General features: G+C 39.3%; 1 protein-coding gene across 1 annotated transcript in view; it reads right to left on the bottom strand.

Annotated features, from left to right (window-relative positions):
- Window positions 1-24,373, bottom strand: part of LHFPL6 (LHFPL tetraspan subfamily member 6) — a 294,740-nt gene extending 270,367 nt beyond the window's left edge. Inside the window, exon 1 of the mRNA XM_060194900.1 lies at window positions 24,231-24,373. The gene's annotated coding sequence lies outside the window, so the exon portion shown is untranslated. The remainder of the gene's footprint in view (window positions 1-24,230) is intronic.
- Between the last annotated feature and the right edge of the window lie 377 nt (window positions 24,374-24,750).

The raw sequence follows: 24,750 nt of genomic DNA, 5'->3' as shown, positions 1-24,750 counted from the left end.
CTTGACAATTTTTAATTTTTTTCTTCCTGTGACAAAAATTCATCTCAAACGTTTTTAGTGTTAAGACTACATTTTCTGAGGAGGTTTTTCTTTTTTTATCTTCCCGGAGTATGTAGAAAGTATGATGACTTCTATTAAAGGAGATAAAAATATTGGTGAATATTAACATTTGCTCCTAACCAGTCATAACTTCTGCAAGACTTATCAAAGATTTGCTTCCACTGTATGTTAAAATCTTAAATTCCTCTTTCCCACCACACAAATAAGATACATGGCAAAGATCAAAGATAATAATAAAGTGATCAGACAAATGAAAGCACTCAATGTGATGCTATAACAAATACTAAAGATCTAATAAGCACTAAGTTTCCCAAAGTAAGTAATTTCATATTACAGACATTGTGAAATGGTAGCCAAAAGAAAAAAAAAACAACTTCTTTTGTAAGTCTCTGACAGAGGAATCTTCCTTAAATACACCTCATTTTTCTTCCTACTCATCTGAGCACCCAAGAAAATTGAGAACACCCTCACCCTTGTCATAAGCTTGCATAGCTTTGCTCTCCTCTATGGATTAGTCTTTTACAGAGCAAGAGTGTTCTCATTATTTCAGGAGACATGTCCTCAGGTGTATTACTGATCTGGTAAGTGTTGACAGACCTGCCAAGTACTGGGCATGACTTAGAAGTTTCACTAGTCTCTCACTACCACTTTCACCTTTATTAGTAATAATCATAGGATAATAATCTATCTCTACCACTTTTCCCCCCTCAAGTTTTTCAGATTGTAGATGGAGAATATAAATGTTATCTTATTTAATTAATTTATTTATTTTGCCTCCAGGGTTATTGCTGGGGCTCCATGCCTGCACCATGAATGTACTGCTCCTGGGGGCCACATTTTTTTCTTTTTGTTGTCATTCTTGTTGGATAGGACAGAGAAAAATTGAGAGAGGAAGGGATGATGGGGAGCGAAAAGACAGACACCTACAGATCCTTCCTCGGATCCTAGTGCTTTGTCTACTATGTGTGCTTAACCAGGTGTGCAGCCGCACGCCCCCGAAATGTTATTTTAAGGGGGCCCCAGAGATCCCACTATGACTGTTTATGAATTTAATTTCAGCATGTGTCAACATTAGTAAAATGTATTTCTATTGGGAGGTTAATGGTTTACAGTATAGTTGTTGATACATGGGTACAATTTCTTACTTCACCATGATAGCTATCTGCAGAACACTCACCCACTTATTTCCCAGTCGTTCTTTCCCAGAGTCCCTTGCTTTGGTGTATTACACCAAATAAGTTCAAGTTTTACTCTGTGTTTCCCCTTTCTGTTCTTGTTTCTTAAGTTCTGCTTATGAGTGAAATCATCCCATTTTCATTCCTCTCTTTTTTGGGTTATCTCACTTAATATGATTCCTTTAAGCTCCACTCAAGATGAGGCAAAGAAGGTGCTTCATCATTCTTAAAATGTGAGTAGTATTCCATTGTGTATATATATATCACAACTCATTTATTATTGGACATCTAGATTTCTTCCAAGTTTGGGCTTGGATAAAATATTACTTTGTGACCAATATGTTCAAAATACATTAGGCCTATACTAATGGAGTCAAAGAGAAAAGAGAAGAACTAATTTTTCAGTTATCCATGAGTCAAAGTACCAAAGATAGTATTGTGAATGCTGTGCTTGGTTGACTGGCCCACTCTGGTGAATGAGTTGATGAAAAGAGACTGCTATTTAGCTGGTTGCATCTTTGAAAGGTCAATGTCTCTATGTGTTAAAAGCTAAAAGAACTTAGCCAAAGTGATATAAAAAATAGATACAAGAATGTAAATAGGTCTAAGAGCAGAAAGTAGGACATCAACTAAGTCAGCAAGTCAACATTAGGAGAAGGCATAAAAGAAGGGGAAGCAGAGAGGGGACAAAGACATGGGAGGGAAGGAAGACAAGAGAAAGGGAAAGAATGAGTGAAAGAGAAAGAAGACAGGACAGCTGTTCTGTTTCTGTTGCATCTGTTTCACTTTATTTCTGGGAAGAATGAGATAAACAGCATAGCTGTAGCTTCCCCCCCTTTGAAGCCGCACACATATGGGGTATGACCCATGCCTTGTGAGGGATGGGGAAAATATGAATCTCATGAATCAGTCACTACTACGTATGTCTAATAATGCCATCTCATGTTAACATGGAAGGCCTAGCTAATAAAGGGGCATTCAGTCTATACAAGAAGATGATAAACCATGATACCAGTCTTGATCCCAAACCATCTATTGCAGTTTTTATAGTGACAGTACAAGTACAGTGTAATAATTAATGGTTTTCTTTCTTTCTCTCTCTCTCTCTCTCTCTCTCTCTCTCTCTCTCTCTCTCTCTTTCACCAGAACACTGATCATCTCTGGCTTAGGATGGGGGGGGGCTTAAACCTGGGACTTCGAAGCCTCAGGCATGAGAGTCTCTTTGCATAACTATTATACTATCTACCCTTGTCCTAATAATTGATGTTTGAGATGGAGTCTTTCCCAGCCATCTCCAGCAGCCCGTCCTTCCCTGAATTTCTATTCAGTATGCTCTGATTATTTGGCTGTGTATGCACAACAACTTCAAGAGTTGCCTGATCCTTTGCTAGGCACCTAAGTAGGTACTCATATTCTAAGACATGAGCTTTCTCGAGCTGCCTTGCCTTGATGTTTTTAAACTTGGCAGGGCCCCAAAGGTTTATCTCCTAGTTTCCATTACTCTCAACAGAGAAAAGCTCCACACTCAGAGAGAAAGCCCACCCAACCAGCCAGTTCCTTACTGTCACATCAACTGCCTGGTCTGCAGTCTCCTTTATCTCCTACCAACTCACAAAGTTATGGGAACAAGTCAGTTACATCTTCCTGTGGAACCAAGAGAGCACTTTACATTCTTGTTGCTGTCAAGACTGTCTCCAAGAGCCCTGTTGGCTCACTTTATTCCCAGTTGCAATCCAAGTGTGACTGTGCATAATGTACCAGGGGCATTCCCCAGGCTGAAGATATATGAGTAATAAATTGTTGTAATTGTGTCTCTGCACTAGGGGTTGTGTGTCCAGTTATCTATCTTGTACTATTTAGAAGCACCTCTCTTATTAATTAGATAAGTAGGAGGTAAAAGACACACACACACACATTTACTTAAGGGCACTAAATTAAACAATATATTTTTGAAACATCTCCAAGAGCAAAAATTTAAATGTTAATACTCAAAATCCTTACATAGTAAGAAATACACTAATCTAATCATATCAACTGCTCCTCAGTAAGCATATTTAAAAATTTTTACAGGAGTTGGGCAGTAGCGCAGCAGGTTAAACACAGGTGGCGCAAAGCTCAAGGACCTGCATAAGGACCCTGGTTCGACCCCCCGGCTCCCCACCTATAGTGGAGTCGCTTCACAAGCGGTGAAGCAGGTCTTTCTCTCCCCCTCTCTGTCTTCCCCTCCTCTCTCCATTTCTCTCTGTCCTATCCAACAACAACAATAATAATGACTACAACAATGAAACAAGGACAATAGGGAATAAATAAATAAATTTTTTTTTTAAATTTTACTACAAAATTGAACAAGCAATGCTTTACAGAGTGATAAGAATGAAACGATTCTGCAGGGAAGATAGCATATGCAAAGAGATATGCAAAAAGACTCTCATGCCTGAAGCTCCTAAGTCCCAGGTTCAATCCCCAGCACCACCATAAACCAGAATTGAGCAGTGCTCTGGTAGGGAAAAAAAAAAAAGTTCAAATTGAAAAGATTCAGTATGATATATTGAAGGGTGTTTTTTTTATTTTCTATTGACATTTGTTTGCCCAAATCTCTCCTCAAGTAATTTGAACTACCTACAAATTTACTTGAAAAATTACTTGAGGAAACTCTAGTCTTTTCTTATGAAAAGCAGAGTCTGTTTGACCCTGGGGCTGTCATGTGAACTCCCAAGTGATAAAACACCATTTTTCTTGTACCTCAAAAGCAAGCAAGATCACCCCATGATGGGTGGCACATGCTGACATTAAATTCATAATCAGTCATACTGAGATCTCTGAGGCCCCCTTAAAAATAACATTTCGGGGGTGTGTGGTTAGTGCACCCGGTCAAGCACACGTAGTAGACAAAGCGCAAGGACCTAAGCAAGGGTCCCGCTTTGAACCCATGGCTCCCCACAGGTCTGGAGGTGGGATGGGAGAGTGAGGTTTCCTTTAAGCAACAGCATACTCCACCTAAAAGAGGAACACTAGTCTCCAAGCCCAAGAGCCCTTGTCTGCCCTGAGAAATTTCACACAACTGTTACCTCATTGCCTTCTTCACAACTGCATAGGTCTCTCTTCCAGAATTGTTACTTTCTGTAACCTTATTTTATTTTATTTTTTTCAGCATTTCTGTCCCAGGCTGCCCATGAAGCTAAAGTCTGTTTCTCTATGTTGTACATTTTTTTTTTTTTTATAATTTTCTTTTTTGAAACAAGAGTTATTTATTTATTTATTCATTCACTTATTAGATATAGAGAGAATTTGTGTGTGAGAGAGGGAGAGGCAGAGAGGGAAAGAGGAAGAAAGAAACACCCACAGCCCTGCTCCACCACTTGTAAGGCTTTCCCCACTCCACTTCTCCATCATTTGTGAAACTTTGTCCCCTGCAGATTCAAACTTGGGTCCTTATGTACGGTGGGGACCAGGGCCTTGAACCTGGGTCCTTGTGCAACTAAATGCTATGCTTAACCAGGTGCACCACCACACGGCCCCTGTTTCTCCGTATTGTTTGAGCATCTTAGCTTTCCTTTTTTTTTGTCTCACTATGGTTGATTCTCTTGGGATAATTATTGCTGAAAGCACTATGATAATCTCCTCTTCCCTCAACTCAATTATTTTATCCCCCTCTGGATATAGGACTTTGGATCTGTGCCTTTATCCTGTGCTAACTGGCTCACATCAGATTTCATTATTAAACTGTAAAATAAAAACTTAATTAAAATACATCGACTTCTTTTATTTTATCCCAGTCCCTCAATTTCAGTATCACTTTCTTGAGGCAATATATGAAAAATTTGGACAGAGAGGAAGAAAGAGACACAAAAAGGAGGAGAAACACTGCAGCACCACTCCACTTCTCCATCATTTGTGAAACTTTGCCCCCTGCAGATTCAAACTTGGGTTCTTGTGTATGGTTAAGGTATGCACCTGACTCGTGAGCCTCCTCCTGGAACCCCTCAATTCCTTTTAAAAGAGAAGACAAATTCTGACCAATTTCTTTCATATAAATTCAAGCATTAAAATGTGTCCCAAATTTGATGCATTGTTAGTATATTGTAATAAAAAAAAACAGGGGAATCCATAAACATTGTCCAGTGAAAATAATGTTTGACACTTCATTGCCATAGATTTGTGAAAACTGAACACCAGCGAAATGGTAGAAACAGGAGTTCCACTCTGAAGGAACTGAAGAAATCTGCTGATGAAGCCCTCAAAATCTAGATTCTAGGAGTTTATTTTCCTTCATGTGCAAGTACCACACGCTAACCGGTTGCACTACTGGAGCTCTTATTTTCCTTCCTATAATCAAGTCAGACTCCACACTGCATCCCTCCAGACACCATATTATATTAGTCAGTGTTTAGAAACCAAATAAGTGTCATTTGAATTATTAATATGTTAAAATATCCTTCCAGGACGGAATTAAAATCCTGTTTCTTCAGCCTCTACCAAGTGTAGTAGCAAGGCAATTATTTTAAGTTGGAAGCCACAAGGTAATGACTTAATATCGCCATCTGCTGACCATCCAGGGGTATAGTTTGCTACAAGAAACTGGCACTTGATGTGAATGAACCAATTACACATTTTCAGGCAGGAAGAGGTTTATTTTCTAGTTTGTGCATCCGTTTTTAGGTCTTTAGTGACTCTTCATCCTTTTCCAATTGACTGAAAGTCTAATTTTAGTAGTGTTTCCAGAAATTTTAGTAAACAGGGAATGAAAAAGTAACCTCACACCAGTCTTTCTCCTGTTATTTGAGAGTTCATAAGATAAAAAATTTCCTAGGCTGGAGAAATAGCTCACTTGGACAGAGTGCTACTTTGTCACGTGCAACAGCCAGGTTCAAATCCAGCCCCCAAAGCACTGAAGGAAGCTTCCGGGTGCTGTAGTCTCTCTCTCTCTCTCTGTCTCTCTCTTACTGATTAATTGATTGGTTGGTTACTTGGCTGATTTAAAAATAAATAAAAAGGTTTCTGTATAGAATAACTTCAAACCATATACAACACACAGTTGCACACCAAGTTGAGAATATTCTCTTTTCACTCTCTTGAGGGTAACTCACACAGTTTAGAGTATGGGAAGGAAAAAGAGAAACTTTACAGTGACTAAATCTGACAGACAACATTCAAACCAGGTGATCCAGGTGGGCATTACCAATGATGTGTGGGAACTAGGAACCCTGATATGTGATGAAAGCACCTCTGTGGCATTCTTTCCCCAAACCCATAGCTCCAGTCTAACCACAACAGACCAACCCAGATTCCCAGGGAGAGCTCCTCAAAACTTCCCAAGGACTGGGGAGAAACATAATGGTTATGCAGAAAGACTTCAGTGCCTGAGGTACTAAAGACCTCAGGTTCAACCCCCAGCACCATAAGTCAGAGCTGAGTAGTAGTCTGGAGGGGAGGGGGGGTCAGGGAGGTCAAGCGGGAAGAGGAGGAGGAGGGGGAAGGAAAGCTAGAGGAGAAGGGAAGAAAAGAAAGGAGAGAGAGGAAAAAAAAAAACAAAAACAAGGGAAGCAACTGGGGTGAAGGCTCAGCTGACAGAACACAAGGCTTTTACACCTGACCTCCCAGGTTTGATCCCCCACACCAAATATGCCAGAGCATTACTCTGGCTTCTCCCTCATAAAATGAATCAATCAATGTTTTGTTTTGTTTTACAAAGGAAGAAAAGACTGAGAAGCAGTCACAGGTCACAGGAGACTAATGAAACATGAGGAATAAATGTGGTATCCTGTAAGGGATTCTAAACTGAAAAGGGGTGATGTTAGGAAAAACTGATAAAATCCAAATAAAGTCTGAGGTTTAGTTAGCAGTAAAGTGCCAAGGCTGGTTCCTTACTTGTGACAAATGCACCACAGTAATGTTAGATGAAAGTATTAGGGGAAATAGAAACTAGGCAAAGAGTATGCAGAGAGAAGCTGTACTATCTTCTTTTTTTTTTTTTTTAATTTGCCCATCACTGTTTTCTTTCTTTTAAATATTTTTTTATTAGTGATTTAATAATGACTGACAAGATTGTAGGATAAGAGGGGTACAATTTCATACAATTCCCACCACCAGAGTTCTGTATCACATCCCCTCCACTGGAAGCTTTCCTGCTCTTTATCCCTCTGAGAGTATGGACCCAGGATCATCATGGGGTACAGAAGGTAGAAGGTCTGGCTTCTGTAGTTGCTTTTCCACAGGACATGGGTGCTGGCAGGTCGATCAGTACCCCAAGCCAGTTTCTATCTTTCCCTAGTATATTCTATCTTTCCCTAGTATATATCATTGTTATTCTTATACTTCAGAGATACAGCCTTAGTCAGCTAAAACAAGTAGTTCTAAATAAGACAACTCTGAGTCCACGTGACAGAAAAAAAGAGGTGGAATTTGAACAGGCCTTCACTGAACATAAACCAAGACATCACATGTTTCAGGTAAAGGATACAAAGTACACCCTGGAGATAATAAAAGGTTTGAAGTTTGCATTTAGAATGCCAGACTGTAATGATTTTCATCTAAATACAGCGTGAAAAAGATTTGTTTTGCTTTTTCAGTAGAGAGACAAAGGGCTGATCATCATCTAAGGTCCTAAACATTTTCAAACTCAGCCCAACACTTCTCCCATTTCTTTCTTTCTTTCTTCCTCTCTTTCTTTATTTCCTTTTAAATTTATTTAATAATGATCTAAGGACCTAAGGGTAAGAGGGGTACAATTCCACACAACTCCCACCACCAGAACTCCATATTCCATCCCCTCCCCTGATAACTTTCCTATTCTTTATCCCTCTGGGAATATGGACCCAACATCATTATGTGGTGCAGAAAGTGGAAGGTCTGGCTTCTGTAACTGCTTCTCTGCTGGACATGGGTGTTAACAGGTTGATCCATACCCCCAGCTGGTTTCTATCTTTCCCTAGTGGGGCAGGGCTCTGGGGAGGTGAGGTTCCAAGACACATTGGTGAGGTAATCTGCCCAGGGAAGTCAGGTTGGTGTCATGGCCTCATCTGCAACTTGGTGGCTAAAAAGCATTAATATATAAAGCAGGACAAATTGTTTAATAATCAGGAACCTAAAAATAAAAGTATACCAGAAGAGGTTTAGGGTGTTTATGTTGGAAGGAGCTAGAAAGTTTATCTTAGGTATATTCCAAGGGGCCCATGACTACTCATTTTTTGCCTGTGCCCAACAGCTAACATGCAGGTTGGCTAGGAGTATTGATTGGGAAAAAGGTGTCAGAGTTGAGGATAGAATTATAAAGCTGGATAAGGGCAGAGAGAATCTCCTTAATGTGGGAAAAGTATATAAATACCATTAACTGTAAACCCCACTGATCTGACCTAGGGCCCATGTCTATTCATATTTGAAGCTATACTATCTACGAAGGTCCTATACATTACCTTAAACTCAAAAATTCTGAATACTAGTATTCCTTTTTTAACCAGAGTATTGCTCAGCTGTGGCTTATAGTGGTGTCAAGGACTGAACCTGGGACCTCAAGAGCATAGGCATAAAAGTCTTTTTGCATAACAATTATGGTATCCCCTCAGCCCACTGAAAACATTCACTAAAAAGACATTTTAGTACTTGAGTGTCCATATTTATGCTGGACAATTTTCAGAATAACACAAGAACTAAATATATTTTCAAATATTCTTTCAAAAAATATTTTTATGAGAGAGAGAAGCATTACTTCAGAATATTCTGGAAAGGAATCCAGAACCTCTGCAGGTTAAGTTCTGTGCTTAACTTCCTGGGCCATAAACATCCATTACGGCCCTGTGAGACAGAAAATGTGGGATCATTTCTATCAACTCTGTATGGATGAAGAAGCAGAGATTCAGAGACTGTTCAAAGTCACATAGCACGTAAAACAGTGTCAGCACCCAACTATAAGACTGGAGCCACCACCTCCCAGAGGAACACCCCCCCCCTCGTGTCACCCACCTCCCTCCACCACCCCACCCCTCCCAAATCCTACTAGAAGCAACTCTGTTGGGAGAATCGCATTGGGTATGTCTGCCAGGAGGTTGTCGGGCATATATCTAATGTTATCCTGATGGTTCTGCAGGAGGGTAGAAGTGTGGAAAATAGTAATGGTTACTGTTGGAGGTGGGGTGTGGGGAAGGAGAAGAGTAGGGAACTGAAACAAAAAAGAGCAAGTCAAAGCTCCGATATTTACTCCCAGACTTCATCATGAAGTAATGAAAATCTCTGCCAAGAAAAATCCCTCTCACCCGTTAAGGCTTGGCTCCAGAATGACTTTGTGCGTCTGTCTAGGGGCTCTGCTTGCATGCACACACAGTACACTCCCCTACCTTCTGTATTTCTGCCACACTTCCCACTCCCCATTTTTGTTATTTCTCCAGGGGGTGGTCTTAAGTATTAAAAATAGACATTCGTATTTTGCTCTAGATAAAATGACTCTCCTGCCTCTCCTTAATGACTGCATTTTCTTCTGAATTTTGTTTTCAACTTTGTCTTTTTCTAGTCAACTGACTCATTGTGGGTGGGCCTGTTAAAGGAGTTACATCAAATGTCTCAAAAGCAAATGTCAACAGAAGCCAATCAAGGTAAATTAGGCCCAAATATAGGAACAGGCAAGTGACTACGATGCTATCCCTCTTTTTTTTTCCTACTTGTTGGAGACCCTCCAAAACCTATTATTTTCCAACTGTTAGAAAAAAAGTGTGCTTGATTATGAATAGCAACTGACATTTGACCTCGATATCTGTGGAGAGGAGAAAGTAACATAGTTTGTGGAACATCAAAAAAAAAAAAAAAGTGAGATCTACCTAAAGGGGAAAAACTCTTGTTTCAAATAACTTTCTTGTGGAAATTAAAGGACAGTGGTTTAAAAAGCACACCTATAATTTATTTATCTAGGCTAGAGGCGCAGGAAGGTAGGAGATAGGGAAAGAGATACATACAGCCCTGCTTCACCACGTGTGGAGCTTTCCCACTGGAGACGTGGAGCTTGAACTGTAGCATGCGTCTAGACCTACCACCAGGCCCAAACACACCCATTTTTAAGAGAAGCTGGAAATATGAATTCTTGTATGAATCTAGTTTTAAATTATATTTCATTAAGATACTGTGCAAAGGGGGACCAAGTAGTGGTACACCAAGTTGAGCACACATTACCATGAGCAAGGACCAGGGTTTGAGCCCCTACTCCCCATCTGTAGGATGACCTCTGGCTCCTCTCTCTCCCTCTCCCTCCCTCTCTCCCTCCCTCTCCCTCCCTCTTTCCTCTCTCCCACTTTCTCTCTCACATGAAACTGTTTCTCATATGTAAAAATAAAATAAATCTTTTAAAAATTAAATAAGGAAGCTGGGTTAAGTGCATATGGTGCAAAGCACAAGGACCTGCTTAAGGATCCTGGTTCAAGCCCCCCAGCTCCCCACCTGCAGGGGAGACACTTCACAGGTGGTGAAGCAGGTCTGCAGGTATCTATCTTTCTCTCCCCCTCTGTCTTCCCCTCTTCTCTCAATTTCTCTCTGTCCTATCTAACAACGACGGCATCAATAACATTAGTAACTACAACAACAATAAAAAACAAGGGCATGAAAGGGAAAATAAATAAATATAAAAAATTAAAATTAAATGAGATATATAATTCTTTTAGAAAGTAATATGGCAATTTATTGCAAGTGATGCAAACCTTAGGCAGATGATAATGTTAAATTTTAAATTAGATGAAGTTGTTGTAAAGGTGAGACCTGTAGATTGCAGGAAATTGAAAAAAGCACACAAGACTGGAGAACCAAGCCACCTAGGAGTGAAAAGTCTAAAAGTTATGTGTTAGGGTCTACAATCAAAATATTACCACCTTGACTTTAATGGGAGGGGGGGAGAGGGAGAGAGAGAGGTAGAGGGAGAGGGAAACTAGAACTGGAAAATGGGGAAAATGAGCAAATGATGTCCCTGCTTCTATTACAGCTATAGTCAGTTGTGAGTCTCTATGATAGTGCTGTCCTTGCTAGGAAATAGTGTCCTCTGTACTCTCATCTCATCGATTGATTTCTCTGTTGGATGCTCAAGTGCTTAGATGAATCAATCCCTAGTTGTTTCTATTTTAGGCTTATGGAGCACTCAAGCAACATCTAAGCTTTCAGAGGGATTTTTCCTAATACTCTGAGTCTCTCAAGTTATTCAACTATTAACTTCATCTTTCCTTAACTAACTTGAAAGAACATTTGTCCCCTAACTGGATACACTTAATAATTGCATTGATAACTCTCATTGTGATGATTTTTGAGGCCAAATAAAAGGAGAAAGCTCACAATTGTCAGAGTTTTTAGAAGAGAGGATGATCTCCTTAAGGGGGAAAATAAAATCTTTAAGTTTATACATTGTTTGGATTACCTGGACTAGATATTGTTTTCAAGTGTTTTGTTTTTTTTTTCTAGTATTGATTGAGTGCTCTTTCCCTTCTACTTTGTAGTACTAGATTCAGCTAACATCACATCAATTTCAGTCTACTTATTTTTTTATCATCTAATTAAATTCTGCATAATTTTTATTATTTTTCTTGTCCATGGAGAGTGCTTGTTTTTCTACAACTTTACAATACTGAATATTACATTATTGCCAATCTAATAAGTAAAAATATATAGTGTCGGGTTCTCCCCGACAGGTAGTTGCAAGGAGGGAGATCTGGACCACCCCTTTTGGGGCTGAGTGGGAGGGAGCGTGTCAAGGACTTGAGAAAAGAAAAGACACCAAGTCCTGAGTTTTGTTAAGGCAGTGACTCGCTTTACTGAGCAAAAGGCCATTCTTTATAGGCAGGGGGGGAGGCATGGATGGAAGGATAGGGTGAGATGACGCTAGAGGTGGTGTGAGGTGGCATCACCATGATGGGGCCTATGTTCTTTACACATCATCAGTTGGAGGGCAGAGGTGAATTCAGGCATGGCTCACAGGAAGTGCTGTGTCACTCTGAGGAGGTTAGTGACCCTCAGCCAGGCTTAGGGAGTGTCTGCTGGGCCTAGATCAAGGCCAAGCAGGTCCCAACAATATAGATTTTTCTTTACTTTCTAGTAAGGCATATTTTTAAATGATTTTTGTTTCTATGTCTTCTGTCTCTCTGCTTGTAATTGACTTAAAATCCCCTATTTTCTTTAGAGATACTTTGGTTGCCCTTGGAATACATATCATATGGGGCCATAATATGAAACTGGATAAATAAACTAAGGCTGACTTAAGAGAACTTAAAAGCCTAACTAAGAATTTGAACACAAGGAATATCAAAGGAGACCACCTAGGACCGCAACAAGACAGGACAAGAACAACTTCAGGAACCCACCAAATCACCAGTGAGTGCAAACACGTGTGGCTCCTGGACAGAGAGGAGTGTGTGGCAGTTTACTAGCTGAGACACCACCTCAGTCTGTTTCACCAGTAAAAAGACTGAAGGGAGGAGAGGACTCACCCTAAGACTAACCAAATGCAAATGTGAGTCTCCATTGCTACTGCTCTCAAAATCTGGAGCAGCAGCAAGGAGGCTCTGTGCTCACACCAGGGGACAGAGAACTAACCAAGAAACTCAAGAGATGATCAATACCTCCATGGCCTTGTGGTGGGGCTGTGAGAGTCTCTTTGCATAACCACTGGATTATCTCTGTCCCACCCTGCTTTATCTCTTGGTCAGGAGTCAGTGATTAAGCTAAGAAGACTACTAATAGTTTAAAAGCCCTCAGCTTCCCATTGCCAACAGGGAAGAAAAAGGACAAAAGAAGCTTTTAAACCACTGAGCTCCAAATCAGGGATTAAAATACTGTTGAAACAACTGTTAACTTCCACAACTGTGAACCCTTTAATTACCTTACTTAGACACAAGCAATCAAGGTAAGAGTGATGAGTAATTTGAAAAGTACTGAGAGAGGGACCTCATAATATATAAATTATACATAATATATAAAATGGTTAAACCAACAAGAAAAAATATTGGAGAAACGAACCAGGACAAGAGTCCAGCTAGAAGCCCCCCAAAGTGTGAAGCACAAAATAATGAGGTCAACATCCAAACACTAGTTAAGGAAATAATCACAGGAGTGAGTAAAGAGTTTGAAAGAATTGTCATCAGAAAAGCAGAAACAACAAATGAGACTCTGGAACAAAACACTAATTATCTCAAAGTTGTTAGAGAGCTGAAAGCTAAAATAGCTGAGCTAAGAACACAACTAGTTGAACAAACTAAAACAGTATGAGAATAGGGTAACAAAATAGATGAACTCCAGAAAACAGTCGAGGGTAGAGAGAAAAGAATAAATGAGGCTGAAGACAGAATTAGCAAGATCCAGGACAAATTAGAGATAACTAAAAAAGAAGTAAGAGATCTCAAACAGAGATTAAGACATTCTGAAAACAACAATAGGGACCTATGGGATGACTTCAAAAGAAATAATATATGCATTATTGACTTACCAGAGGAAGAAAGAGAGGGAGAGGAAGAAAGCATTCTTCAGGACATAATAGCTGAGAACTTCTCTAGTCTAGACAACATTAAAGACATAAAGATTCAAGACCCAGAGGGTCCCAAATAGAATTAACACAGACTTAAAGACACCAAGAAACATCATATTTAGAAAGGAAAGGAATAAGGATAAAGAAAGGATCCTGAAGGCTGCAAGAGAAAAACAAAGAGTCACCTACAGAGGAAAACCCATAAGATTAGCAGCAGACTTATCCACACAAACACTACAGGCCCAAAGAGAATAGCAAGATATCTATCGAGTACTCAATGAGAAAGGCTTTCAACCACGACTACTGTATCCTGCTAGACTGTCATTCAGACTAGATAGAGGCATAAAAACCTTCTCAGACAAGCAACAGTTGAAAGAATCAACTATCACCAATCCTGCCCTGAAAGAAGTTCTGAAAGGTCTTCTATAAACAGTCAGACCACCGTAAGTATGCCATATATCAGAACACTCTAAAAATCTACAAGAATGGCATTAAAATATCTTTCATTGTAGATATCAATAAATGTCAATGGACTGAATTCATCTATTGGAAGACACAGAGTAGGAAGATGGATGAGAAAATACAACCCAACAATATGCTGTCTACAGGAAACACATCTAACTCAACAAGACAAACACAGACTCAAGTGAAAGGATGGAAAACTATCATACAAGCTAATGAACCACAAAAAGGGGCAGTAACAGCTACTCTCATATCTGACATGATAGATTTTAAAATAAATAAAATTTGAAAAGATAGGGATAGACAATACTTAGTGCTCAGTGGATCAGTCAATCAAGAGGACTTAACAATTATTAACATCCATGCACCCAATGAGAAGCCATCTAAATACATCAAACATCTACTGAAAGAGCTACAGCAATATATTAACATCAACACACTCATAATAGGGGAATTCAACACCTCATTCTCTCAACCTGACAGATCATCCATGCAGAAAATCAATAAAGATATGAGGGAGCTAAATGAGGAGATATATAAACTAGAAGTATTAGACATTTTTACAGTCATTCATCCAAAGAAACTGGAATACACATTCCACTCAAGTCCACATGGGTCATTCTCAAGGATAGACCATATGTTAGGCCACAAAGAGAGCATCAGCAAATTCAAGAGCAATAAAATCATCCCAAGCATCTTCTCAGACCACAGTGGAATTAAACTAACACACTAACACTTAACAATCAACAAAAGATTAGTAATAGTCCCAAAATGTAGAAGCTCAACAGTACATTACTTAACAACTACTGAGTCAAAGAGGAAATAAAGGAAGAAATCAAAATGTTTTGAGAGTTCAATGAAAATGAAGACACCAGCTATGAAAATATTTGGGACACAGCTAAGGCAGTACTGAGAGGGAAGTTCAAAGCCATACAAGCACACATTAGGAAACAATAAAAAGGACAAATAAACAGCCCAATTGCACATCTAAAAGACCTACAAGAAGAAGAACAAAGGAACCCTAAAGCAACCAGAAGGACAGAAATCACTGTTAGGGATGAAATCACTAACATTGAAAATAAGAATACCATACAAAAGATCAACAAAAGTAAATGTTGGTTCTTCAAAACAGTCAACAAAATCGACAAACCTTTAGCCAGACTCATAAAACAAAAAAGGGAGAAGACCCAAATAAATAAGATCATAAATGAAAGTAGAGATATCATAACAGACACCTGAGGAATTCAGCATATCATGTGAGACTTCTATGAACAACTATATGCCACCAAGCTAGAGAACCTGGAAGAAATGGATGATTTCCTACATACCTACAAACTTCCAAAATTAAGTAAAGAGGAACTAGATAACATGAACAGGACCATCACAGCCAATGCAATTGAAACAGTTATCAAAAACCTTCCCAAGAATAAAACTCTTGGACCAGATGGTTTTACAAATGAATTCTACAAACCTTCAAAGAAGAACTAATACCTCTGCTTTAAAAAGTCTTTCAGAGGATTGAAGACCCCGGAATACTCCCTTCCAGTTTCTATGAAGCCAATATCACTTTGATACCAAAAGCAGACAGGGACACAACAAAAAAGAAAACTGCAGACCAATATCTCTGATGAACATAGATGCTAAAATATTGAACAAAATTCTAGCCAACTGGATACAGTAGTCTATTAAAAAGAGTGTTCATCATAACCCACTGGTACTTATCCCTAGAATGCAAGGTTGATTTAATATACCTAAATCAATCAATGTGATCCACCACATCAACAAAAGCAAGACCAAAAACACGTGGTCATATCAATAGATGCAGACAAAACCTTTCACAAAATACAACATCCCTTTATCATCAAAACACTACAAAAAATGGGAATAGATGGAAAATTCCTGAAGATATTGGAGTCTGTATATAGCAAACCTACAGCCAACATCATACTCAATGGTGTAAAACTGAAAGCATTTCTCCTCAGATCAGGTACTAGACAGGGATGCCCACTATCACCATTACTATTCAGCATAGTGTTGGAAGTTCTTGCCAGAGCAAACAGGCAGGAGCAAGGAATTAAAGGCAGAGAAGAAGTCAAACTCACCCTATTTGCAGATGACATGATAGTATACATAGAAAGACCTAAGGAATCCAGCAACAAACTTTTGGAAATCATCTGGCAATACAGTAAGGTGTCAGGCTACACAATTAACATTCAAAAATCAGTGGCATTCCTCTATACAAACACTAAGTTAGAAGAAGTTGAAATCCAGAAATCAATTCCTTTTACTATAGCAACTAAAACAATAAAATATCTAGGAATAAAACTAACCAAAGAAGTGAAAGACTTGTATACTGAAAATTATGAGTCACTACTCAAGGAATTTGAAAAAGACACAAATAAGTGGAAAGATATTCCATGTTCATGGGTTGGAAGAATTAACATCACCAAAATGAGTATACTACCCAGAGCCATCTACAAATTTGGTGCTATCCCCACAAGATCCCAACCACAGTTTTTAAGAGAAGCGAACAAATACTGCAAATGTGTATCTGAAACTAGAAAAGACCCAGAATTGCCAAAACAATCTTGAGAAGAAAGAACAGAACTGGAGGCATCACACTCTCAGATCTCAAATTGTATTATAGGGTCATTGTCATCAAAACTGCTTGGTACTGGAACATGAATAGACACACTGACCAGTGGAATAGAATTGAGAGCCCAGAAGTAAGCCCTCACACCTATGGACATCTAATCTTTGACAAACATGCCCAGACTATTCAATGGGGAAAGCAGAGTCTCTTCAACAAATGGTGTTGGAAAAAATGGGTTGAAACATGCACAAGAATGAAACTGAACCACTGTATTTCATCAAATACAAAAGTAAATTCCAAGTGGATCAAGGACTTGATGTTAGACCACAAACTATCAGATACTTAGAAGAAAATATTGGCAGAACTCTTTTCCGCATACATTTTAAAGACATCTTCAATGAAACGAATCCAATTACAAAGAAGACTAAGGCAAGTATAAACCTGTGGGACTACATCAAATGGAAAATCTTCTGCATAGCAAAAGAAACCACTACCTAAACCAAGAGACCCCTCACAGAATGGGAGAAGATCTTTACATGCCATACATCAGACAAGAGGCTAATAACCAAACTATATAAAGAGCTTGCTAAACTCACCAACAAGATAACAAATAACCCCATCTGAAAAATGGGGGGAGGACATGGACAGAATATTCACCACAGAAGAGATCCAAAAGGCTGAGAAACACATGAAAAAATACTCCGTCTTTGATTTTCAGAGAATTGCAAATAAAGACAACAATGAGATATCACTTCACTCCTGTGAGAATGTCATACATCAGAAAAGGTAACAGCAGCAAATACTGGAGAGGTTGTGCAGTCATTGGAACCCTCCAGCACTGCTAGTGGGAATTTCAATTGCTCCAACCTCTGTGTAGAACAGTCTGGAGAACTCTTAGAAGGCTAGAAATGGACCTACCCTATGATCCTGCAATTCCTCTCCTGGAAACCCAACACACCCATCTAAGAAGATCTATGTACACATATGTTCTTAGCAGCACAATTTGTAGTAGCCAAAACCTGGAAGCAACCCAGGTGTCCAACAACAGATGAATGGCTGAGCAAGTTGTGGTATATATACACAATGGAATACTACTCAGCTATAAAAAATGGTGACTTCACTGTTTTCAGCTAGGTGGACCTTGATAAATTAATATTAAGTGAAATAAGTCAGAAGTAGAAGGATGAATATGGGATGATTTCACTCTCAGGTAGAAGTTGAAAAAACAAGATTAGAAAACACAAGTAGAACCTGAACTGGAATTGGCCTATTGCACCAAAGTAAAAGACTCTGGGGTCGGTGGGTGGGAGGGAGAATACAGGTCCAAGAAGTATGACAGAGGACCTAATGGGGGTTGTATTGTTATATGGAAAACTGAGAAATGTTATGCATGTACAAACTATTGTATTTACTGTTGAATGTAAAACATTAATTCCCTAATAAAGAAATTTAAAAAAAAAAGAAAAAAAGAATTTGAACACAATAAACAGTAGGTCTTGATGTCATTTATTTACATTAAGAAAATGTCAGCCAATTTTTAAAAATTTTAAGCTATAAAAATAAAGAAAGTATAATGTTTATAAAAAGTATAAAATATCATGTGGTCTGGGAGGTGGCACAGAGGTTAAAGCATCAGACTTTCAAGCATGAGGTCCTGAGTTCAATCCCCAGTAGCACATGTACCAGAGTGATGTCTGGCTCTTTCTCTCTCCTCTTATGTTTCTCATTAATAAATAAATAAAATCTTAAAGAAATTAAAATTATAAAATATTCAAGTACAGATGAACAAATTATTCTAAAGCAACTTCAAACCAAGAAACAGAACATAGGGGGCCAAGTGTTGGCACACCTGGTTAAGCATATGTATCACAGTGTGCAAGGACCTAGGTTCAAGCCTCTGGTCCCCACCTGTAGAAGGAAAGCTTCACAAGTGGTGAAGCAAGGCTGTAGGCGTTTCTCTGTCTCTTTCTCTCTCTGTCTCCCCCTTCCTCTCAATTTCTCTCTGTCTCTACCTAATAAATAAATAATTAAGTAAATGCTAAAAAAACATTAAAGAAAAGTAAACAAGAACATGATGGCATTTTAGAAGTGTTCCAGACTCTTTCTTAGGGAGATTTTCTCCTTCACTTTTATAGACAATCACTGTTCAAACTTACTCTACCCATCTCTGTCAACAATATTGTTTGACCCTGCCAAGTGCTTTCCTAATGCCTCATATGGTGCTATTACTTAAGGTCTTCTCTCTTTCATAGAATATTATATTTTCACAACAGGTTTAGTTTGTATTTTGGGGCATCTCTTGAACTATGTTCATTTCAGAGGCTGGGAGTGGTACACCTGGTACAGTGTGTGCAATATCATATCCAAGGATCCAGGTTCAAGCCCTTGGTCCCCACCTTCAGGAGGACAATGAAGATTTATTAGCCATGAATCAGGGCAATATATATATGTGTGTATACATATATATATATATATATATATATATGTATATATATTCTATCTTTCTTCCCTTCCCTCTCTTTCTCTCTGCCTCTGAAAAATGAGACAAAAAGTTGTTCATTTCATGACTACAACATTTCTTTGTAATAAGCCAAATTTATTTATGTATACAGAATTCAGTAAACATTCAAATAGTTTCCACTGATCCACTACAAGTAATGTCACTATCAATATTCCTATTTACATGTTAAGGTATTATTTTTGAATAGAAGAATTTAATTTAATAGAAGAATTATCCTGCCAGTTTTCAGAAAGAATCCACAGTGTCCACAGTGTGTGGACTAATTTATACTTTACTGGTATAATGTGACATTATGCTTCTAATTCTCATCCATACTTGAGTGTGTACTGTGGTTTTAATGTGCATTTTTTATTATTAATGATGGTGAGCACCATTCACTGTGCTTAATGAAAGTCAGATATTCTTTTTGTGAACTGCCTACCCAATGCTTTTGCCTCCTTTCTGTGAGAAAACAGTGAGGTGTTAAACAAATAAGTAAATACAATAAGGGTAATATCAATAAAAGCAAGTTTCTTACTGTTTGATAAGGGGATTATAATCACTAAAAAGAAGACAGCCAAAATGAAGTTTGTGGTGTTGATTAGCAATACCAGAACTGGGCTAGGGATATAGGTTATGCATTAAGGTTCTCATGTCTGAGGCTCCAAGGTCCCAGGTTCAATCCGCAGCATCACCATATGCCAGAGCTGAGTAGTGCTGTAGTAAAAAAAAAATATCAGGAATAATGTGAACTCATGGTTTTCAAAATAGGTAGATTTCTCTGTGAGCAGGAGACTTAATGAAATGACCATGGAATGTATTCTAATAACAGAAATTAAGCAAGTACTCAATGATAGCATTGCACACAGAAGCCAGTTTGAAAATAACTTCTGGTTGACAGAGGATATAGCAGGATTGTTATGCAAAAACAAAAACAAAAACAAACTATCATACCTTAAGCTTCAGAACCCCAGGTTCAATCCCTAGAACCATCACAAGCCAGAGCTGAACACTGTCCTCTGGTCTCTCTCTCTCTCTCCCTCTCTCTCACTGGGTGTGTGTGTGTGTGTGTGTGTGTATGTGTATGTGTGTTTGTGTATGTGTGTCTTTCTCTCTGTATCCCTATCTTTCATTAAAATAAAACAAGCAAAATATATTTGATGGAAAAAATCTCCTGATGGCCAAATGTGAAACAATTTAAACATAAAAATAAGTGATAACATTACAGAATTATGGCTCATCAAATTAACTAAATAAAATCCTAAATCAAATCCTAAATAAGCAAACAAATGTAAAGTTTGATGAGAAACTGGATATCTACATAGATCCACATTATTTCCCATGAAGCACTTACTAAATAGAAGTGAGAAATATAATAGCGAACAATCTTGGCTGACACTCCGCTAATCAAATGATCCAAGTTTCATAAATAATTAGTCAAATTAAAACTCTGCATCACCCGTTAAAGTGTTGTGTAAGTGCAGCATCAATCACAATAGTATTCCAATAATGTTTCTTGAATTTCATTGAGGATACTCCAGAGAAAGTGAAACTCTGGTCCATTCTATAAAAATAACTGGCCTAGGGGCCAGGCGGTATTGCAGTGGTTTAAGTGCATATGGTGTAAAGCACAAGGACTGGCATAAGGATTCCCAGTTGGAGCCCCCTGGCTCCCCATTTACAGGGGGGTCGCTTCACAAGCAGTGAAGCAGTTCTGCTGGTGTCTATCTTTTTCTCCCCCTCTCTGTCTTTCCTCCCTCCCCTGATTTCTCTCTGTCCTATCCAACTGCTGGGATAGCCTGAGGGTGCTTCTTCCCCTGCTGCATGGGAGAGGGATCAGGAACTCATGCCGCACTAACTTCGCAGGAGATACACTCTGGAACTCTCGGAGCAGGAAAGCAATTTCCAACTGTCTTTAATCAGAAGAGCAGCTGTATTTATACTCTCCAAGTAGGGTGGAAACAGGATGTGACATAGAGAGGGTGGAGAGAAAAGTGACTGGTGGAAGATCAGAGTGTGACAAGGAGAGGGGGCGGAGCAGGTGAGAATTCTACCACTGAAGCACCAATGCCCTGGAGGGAAGGTGGTGCTTTAAGTAAATATAAAAGTGATTTATGTAAATAGACCGCAGCTTTGAGTGGGATCAAACTAATCTCATACAGACATACTGGTGTTTAAGCCAGGGGGAGCTGGCATACTATCCAACATCCAACAATGACAGCAATAACAACAACAATAATAATTACAACAAAGATGAGCAACAAAAGGAAAAAAGTAGCTTCCAGGAGCAATGGATTCATAGTGCAGGCATTGAGTCCTAGCAATAGCCCCGAAGGCAAAACAAACAAACAAACAAAAAAAACTGGCCTAAGAGCAGGGAAACAGCTCACCTGGAAGAGCACACAGTTTGCAATGAATGAGGCTCTTGGGTTTGAGTGCATGGCTACAACATAGGAAGCTGTGCATAGGGAACTTTTATGAGCACTAGAGTAGTGCAATGGTGTCTATCCTTCTCATTCTACCTCCTTCCCTATCCCTCTCTTTCTCTCACCTTCTTCCCCCCCATTTTTTCTATTTGTGATTAATATTGGGCTACAAGATTGTAAGATCACAGGGTATAGTTCCATACCACACCTACCATCAAAGTTCTGTGTTCCCACCCTCCCACCCCCCAAAGATAACCACCTTAGTTGTCAAAAATCTTAGAAATAGTTTGCTTGCTTCTATTTTTGTTGTTGTTGTTGTTGCAATTTCATGTGTATCAGTTCTTTAGACTGCACATGTGAGGGAAACCATCTGCTAGTTGTCTTTCAACTCTTATTTCACTAAGCATAATCACCTCTATTTCTGTCCATTTTTTTTCTGAAGGACACATTATCATCTTTTTTTTTTATTACAAAGTAGTATTCCAAGAAATATATATCCCATAACATCTTTAGCCAGTCATCTGTTGATGGGTGTTTAGATTGATTCTAATCTTTGGTTATTGTTAATTTCACCCTCTGTCTAAATAATAATAATGATAATAACAACAACACATTTAATAATATCAAAGTCATGAATAGTAGAGAAGATGGAGAAAACTGCCACAGGCTAAGAGAGGATAAAGAGACATGATAAGTAAAGGCATTTTTTTTTTAATTCCAAACTAGGTTCTAAGTGACACCTGGATGAAATCTGAAGATTTTCTTACCAAGTCCACCAAATAACTGGTTGCTTATTCGGTCAATGTCTGAATTGGTGGGCCAAGAGCAGGCTAGGAAGAGAGTTAATAGATGCTGGCCAAGAGCATTGAGGAAATTTTTGTGCAAATAAAAAAAAAATGTCCACGGGAAGGTCTGAGGTCCTCTTTGCCCATCATTCCTGAGCTGGCTGGATTGTGCTCATAATTTTCTTGCTTCCCTCTCTCCTCCTCACATCTGCAGCCTGAGCCCCTGAGCTTGGATGAGTGACAACCAGGACTCCAGGCTCAGAAGAGCAGGTACTCTGCAGTTCACATGGCCTAGACTCATGGAGCTTCTCATCCGGTGCTGTTTCATCTTGTGTGCCAGCAAGGAGAAAGCAAAAAACATAGAAAATAGCTGAAACATCATCATTTGTCCCTATTTCCCTATTCTCCAAACTGCCATGATGAACATACAAAGGAAGGACTCGACAGGCACTTGAAAATGATTGATTGCAATACAGGGAGGCACATCGGACTTGGGTTGGAAAACCACCTTGATAAAGCTCACAAGAAGCAAGTCTGGTCAACTAGTACATGATCTCCTCCACAGAGATTGTTCACCGTAAAAAGAAAGCAAAATAAGCAAAACAAACAAACAAAAGTCCAGATATATTCCACAGGCATAGAATGTGTGTCCAGAACAAACATGTACGGGAATTCTTGTGACTGTATTTGTTATGTTTATACTATCACAAGATTGTGAGAAACTCAAACACTTATCAACAGTCGGACACACAAGTAAATTATAGCCTGTTCATAAACAGAATTGCATATGGTGGGGGTCGGGCAGTAGAGTGGCAGGTTAAGCGCACATGGTGTGAAGCATAAGGATTGGTGTGAGGATTTGGGTTCGACCCCCTGGCTCCCCACCTGCAAGGGGGTCGCTTCACAAGCAGAGAAGCAGGTCTGCAGGTGTCTATCTTTCTCTCTCCCTCTCTTCCTCCTCTCTCTCGATTTCTCTCCTACCCAACAACATGGACATCAATGACAATAATAATAACCACAACTGTTCCAGTCTCTTGGAAACAGAGTTGGCAGTCAGCTGAGGTAAAGAACAAACACCTCATCACAGACCCCTGCAAGCGTCAACCCGGCTTTGACCTAGCACGTTATGATTGGGCCCTCCTCAATCGCTATCGAACAGGCCATGGCCGGTGCGCCGCTATGTTCCATCGCTGGGGAGCCAGAGATGACCCGAACTGCCCCTGCGGCTACAGACAGACTATGACCCACATAGTCAATGACTGCCACCTCTCCAGATTCAAAGGAGGTCTCGAAAGTTTACATCAGGCTCAACCTGACGCTGTTGACTGGCTATGGAAGAAGGGCAAACGCTAGAAGAAGAACCACAACAACGATAAAAACAAAAAGAGCAACAGAAAGAGGAGAAAAACATAGCCTCCAAGAGCACTGGATTCGTAGTGCAGGCACCGAGCCCCAGCAATAATCCTGGAGGCAAAAAAAAAAAAAAAAAAAAGTCATGTGTAGCAGTTAGAAGAAATGAGCCTGCTGTGTAAAACAACATGGGTGAATTTTACTAGCATAAAGTTAAATGACAGAATACAGATGCAAACAAACAACAAGGAGAAAGAAAAAAAAACCACCACAGTGAACTGCTAGATTTACATTAAATTAAAAAGCACAAGAAACCTATCCAGAGACAGAGGTTGAAAAAGATAGAGGTGCTTGCTGATGGTGACAGGAAAGGATATGGAGGCAGCTGGAATACTCACAATTTCTGTTCTTCATCTGTGTGTTGGTCATATGTCCGTGCTCATTTTGTGGTGATTCATGCAGCTGACCACTTGTGATATGAGCACTTGCCTCTGTTTTATTTCAAAGGACAGGTTGAGGTTGAAGAATGGCTGTCCTGCTGTGAGAACCTGAGGATAAGGACAAGAAGTGAGCAGTCTGAGGCACAGCTCTATAGTAATTTTTAAAAAATGAAAAGCTCAATGGGAGGTTTATTATATCGCAGTTCTTTAGGTACAGCAAAATGGGCAAATGGGCAAAGATTGGCTAGTCATGATGGTGGAGAGCCACAAGTCTTTAAACTAGAGTTACCAGTTCTTGGCTACACGTGTTCAGGTCCCCAGCGAAGCCACATGGTGGAGTCCAGGGAGAAAGAGAGCAGCCAGAATAGAGAATGCATTTCCAGCAATTGCTTAGATAACTTTCTACACACTTACAATCCCTTATGGGTTTGCATGAATCCCTTGTATGCTCATCAGGCTGACGTCAGCTGTATGTTAA

Source organism: Erinaceus europaeus, chromosome 7 (assembly GCF_950295315.1).
Source record: "Erinaceus europaeus chromosome 7, mEriEur2.1, whole genome shotgun sequence".
Classification (NCBI taxonomy): domain Eukaryota; kingdom Metazoa; phylum Chordata; class Mammalia; order Eulipotyphla; family Erinaceidae; genus Erinaceus; species Erinaceus europaeus.
The sequence above is the reverse complement of the archived record's forward strand: the minus strand, read 5'-3'. Positions and strand labels throughout refer to the sequence as shown.